The following is a 4,884-nucleotide window of genomic DNA, read 5'->3' as shown; positions in this document are numbered from 1 at the left end:
GATAGGTTATACTGCAGCAACAAACAACCTGCCATTTCAGTGCCTTTCAAATCCCAGGGGTACACGGGCATTATAGGGGTGCAGGGGACTCTTCTGACTCAGTCAGGGACCCAGGCTGGCAGAGCTGCCACCATCCCAAACATTGCAGGAAAAGAGCTATGGAGGGTCTTGCACTGGCAATTAATGTTCAGTCTGGGAGTGACACGCTGTACTTTCACTCACAATTCCTTTGGCTCAAACTAGTCATTTGACTCCACCTGACCATGGATTTTGGGGCAGAAAGTGTAATCTTATCCTGTGCTTGGAAGGTAAAGAGGTAAAAATATTCAGCGAACAGCACTAATAACCACAAAGGTAACCCTAAGTTGTTCAAAGCAGCGGCTCCCAGAACTGGTTGTGCAGGAGAATTGACTAAGAATAGCTTATTAAACGTACACATTCCCTAGCCCCCCCCCCCCCCAGAGACTGTAACCCCAAATCAGGAATCTCTTTTAACAAGTGCTCAGGTGATTCTAACGCCACTCCCTCCAGAGACCAGCATTTGGAAAACACTAGCTTTGAGTTCTTCTGTCTTTTAACCCCATCTTGAATATAAAAGACACCATATTCATTGCCCAGTGATGCCTTAACAAATTACCCCAAACTTGATGGCTTCAAACAATGAACTGTATTCTCTCACAGTTCTGGAAGCCAGAGTCCCACGTGAAGGTGTTGTCGGCAGGTTCTGAGGGCTGATCTGTTCCATGCCTCTCTCTTCGTGGCTGCCAGCAACCCTTGGCATTCCTTGGCTTGTAGTCATGTGACTCCAATTTCTGCCTCCATCTTCACATGGCCTCTGTGTGTCTTTCTCCTTGTCATTGAATTTAGGGCTTCCCAGATAATCCAAGGTGATTCATCTTAAAATCCTTCATTTAATCCATCTGAAGAGACCTTTTTCCAAATAGGGTCACAGTGAGAGAACATATTTTGGGGGGTCTACTATTCAATCCTCCACAAGCACCCACATTCACGTTGAACCCAGTCTTCTGCCTGTCCAGTCTGCACCACCAAGGGCAGGCTTTGAGAGCCAGGCACCACAAGGGGTCAGGCAAGCCTTATTTTTCTGCTGCTAGTTCCCTACAGCACTCAGGAATCCTCTGAATGTTGGGAAATGCTCTGTATGCCAACTGTGAGGGTCAACCAGGGCAAGCTGCTGGGCTGGGATCCCAGCCAATTCTCTCCTCTTTGGCCCACGCAAAATAGAGGGACTGCATGCTAAGAGAGCATGTGATAAGCAACACCTCCATTTGAACAGCTCACTCTGCCAAACCGTTGGAGAAAGTTACCTAACATTTCAATAGCCTCAGACCCATCTAGGAACCCGGATGTAGAGGACATTCTCCTCCTGAGCTCTGAGGGCTATGTTCTTGAAAACTCCCAAGGTTGGAGAATTCCAGGTGGATGGTCATAAGATATTATGAGAAAAATAGGTATGGGCATTCAGGTCATTGGATGAATGCTTATTTTTATATTCTCTAAAAGACGATAGTAATGAGAGTACATTAAATGGAACACCTCAATGTCATTCGCCACATCTTGAATTAGTAGTAATGGCTCCTCAACAATTTTCTATTTAAGCAATTCCTCTGCTCCCCAGAAATATTTTTAGCACATTCAGTGAGATGTTATACATTAATCTCGCTTGGTTTTTGAGGTTATGCCTAAGAAGGAAGACATTCTTTTCTGTGTGTGGTTTTTCATTCAAGACCAATGTGTTTGGCATTTGACCCCGAGCCCCCACGTCACTCTCCCTAAGTCACAACCTGAAGAGACCTTACTTGGGTGGTTGCTGAGAGGCATATGGAAGTACATCTGGCGGGACTAGAATTGGTCTCAAGAGGATTCACAACAAAGGGATGGGATTACCAGGAGCCTGGAGGGTCTGGCCTGGGCCTTTCTGTCAAACTGGCCCCAGTGCCTCAAGCTGTCAGCTGTGTGGCCCCCTCCTCGGAGCTCAGGCCGACAGTCAGCCAGGGCCCGCCCTCTTTCGCATCTACTGTGATTTCATTCTGTGGCCAGTGGGTTGTTTCCCTGTTTAGTGGGTTTGGCATTTTCTCTCCTAGAATGTAAGCTCCTTGAGGGTATAGACCTTGCTCGTCTTTCGCTCTGCTGTTGCCCTTGTGCCTGGCACATACCTGAAACGGAGCAGGTGTTTGATAAATGTTCTTTGAAAGATTGAGTGTCCACTTGGTGGTGCCTGGGCGTGACCTTCAGGGAGACCTGCTTTCAGGACTTTCTTTTCTTTTTTTTTCTTTTTACCTGGGGACTTTTCAGAAGCTTCAGTTTGCAGATGTGAATGGTAATCTCCAAGAGGGGAATTGAGTGTGGAATAGTCTCCAAAATATTCACCTTTTGTCTTGACTGCCTGGAGCTGTTGTTCCAAAAAAGGCCTAAGGCAGGCCCGGGGTCCATCCCTCTGTCTGGGTGTGCTGACCGGCTGCATTCTTCACGGGGATCCTTGGTGCTGCCCTGCCAAAGAGAAGTGAGATGAATTCTGGGCCAAGTCTGAATTCTGTGTTCTGAACCCAGTGTAGTCACCTCCAGGCTGTCCCACTGTGAGCAAGTCACTTCTATTCTTTGGGCTTTGGTTTCCTCACTTCATTCATCATTCAACAAATGTTAATTGAGTGTCTATTAGGTTCCTGGCATGCCAGTAGGCATTGAGGATAAAATATAAAATAGTAAGCAACAAAGATAGCCCTGCCCTCCCAGAGCTTACAATATAGTCAAGAGGAAAGACGTTAATAAACAACCCACAGACAGGTATAAAAACACAACTGTGACAGCGCCCTGGAGAGGTGTGATGTGGTATGTGAGATCCTATGACGGGGGGCTCTGACCCAGAGAGGGTGTGAGCCGTGTCAGAGAAGACTGCTGGCAGTGGGCTGCTGAAGGATGAGTTGGAAGGGAGGACCGTTCCAAGCATGGGAATCTTTTTGAGCCCAAGCCCTGTGGTAGGAGCTATCATGAAAAGCAGGTGTAGCTGTAGGGAAGCCAGAGGGGCTGGAGCAGGAAGAGCGAGGAGGGTGGGGAGCACAGAGGCCAAAGGAGGCAAGAGCAGGCCACACAGGACCTTGTGAGCTACGTCGGGGGCATTGAATTTTATCCCTGTTGCTGTAGGAAGCCATTGCTATGTCTGAAGTCTGTGAGTGGAGGCGTGAGCAGCAGAGACTGGACAGACACAGGATCAGCTTTGCATTTTGAGAAGACACCACATTGGGGAAGGGATTAGAAATGGACCAGAGTGGGCAACAGTGAGCCAGACAGGAGCCCAGTACAGTTGTTCAGTGGGGAAATGGTAGTCATGGAGAATCAGTCCATGAATATTTCTGAGCACCTACTGTGTACCATGTACTTTTCAGTGAATAAAACAAGCAATGATCTCTACTTTCAGTGAGCTGACATTTTAGGGAGGGGGGGAGACAGTCAACCTAGTCAATAAGGAAGCTGGTGAGTTGGGAAGCATTACGGGCAATGGAAGAAGAAGAACCGAGTAAGACTGGGAACGGGGGTAGTTGACGGCAGAGGTCCTTAGGAGACAGAAGTGATGGCTCTGTGATGCACGATCAGATTGGGGGCGGGTGGCTGAGGGCGAGGGAGGTGTCAAGATCAACCTCTCGGTTTCTTGTTTGTGCAACTGAAGACTAGTTTTAAAAGAGTGTAGGAAGCTAAACATTCCTCAGAGTTTTCTGATTCTGTAGCTGTGTGAGCTCAACGACAGTGTCCAGTCCCCTCAGGGGCTGCAGGAGGGCCTATCATTCAGTCTCCTCCTCCCTAGAGGTTATCCTGCTGCAGGAAGCCCCTGTCCTGGATTTGTCACGTGAGGCAGAGCCACGTTGCTCTCTGCGCATGGCAGGCACACGCTCTGGGCAACGGAGGCTCCTGCGGCATCTCCATCCCACCTTTTCCCTGGGGTTGGCGGCATCTGTCCCACGTGTGTGCTTATGAATGAGGACTCAACAAGCATGCAGTGTTGCCTAGTGCTGCCCTCTGGAGGGGTGCTGCCAGCAGCCGCCATGTACCCCAGCCCTTGCCACTTCCACCAGCCTGTTGAGTGTCCTCTGCCTCCTGCAAAGACTCCGCCTTAACCCACCAGGGAATAGGGTGTTTGTGGGTAGATTTCCTGAGTTGGGCTGGGAGCTGTGGTTCATGACCTTTAGGAGCTCCAGGCTCTGCAGATTCCTCGGGTCCTGGGTCCTTTAATAGGGCTTCCCCAGGGTTGGTGATTTCCCATGAGGTCCCAAGGACAAGACGGGTGGCGTTGGCTGACCGTGAAACTCAAGTCTGCACAGTCCCCACTGTTCCCTCCCAGGAGAAAGGCTGAGGCTTCCTATCAGGCTCCCCTTGGGAAAATGCCTGGTGTGGACAAAGAAAGATGCTGGAATCCCAACCATAATTAACAGGGATTAAATGCTTCCTATATGCTGAAGAGCTTTTTGTGGATTAGTTCATTGAAGCCTCAGAGCAGCTCAATGAGGTAAGTGTTCCTGGTGTCATCTTTCTCATCTCAGAGATGATGTCATGAGGCCCGGAGAGTTTGTACACGTGGCCCAAGGTCGCAGAGCCAGCAAAGTGCAGAGCTGGATTCCCACGCAGGCCAGCCCTTGCTCTGAACTGCTCCGCAGAGCGGGTGGCTGGGCACGAAGGTCACCCGACCCAGGCTCTGGTGTTTGGACTCCTGTCCTGACTGCTCTGCATGACGCGGCAGTCGGGAGCAAGTCCATTCGTTCATGCATTGATTCATCAAATATTGATCAAGCGCCTTCTCGGCAAGGGCTGGGACCCAGTGAAATGAGGTCTTACATGCAGAGCTCCTGTGCGGCTACTGAGACAGACACATGAGCA

Source organism: Rhinolophus hipposideros, assembly GCF_964194185.1.
Source record: "Rhinolophus hipposideros genome assembly, chromosome: 5".
Lineage (NCBI taxonomy): Eukaryota > Metazoa > Chordata > Mammalia > Chiroptera > Rhinolophidae > Rhinolophus > Rhinolophus hipposideros.
Note: the sequence above shows the minus strand (reverse complement) of the source record.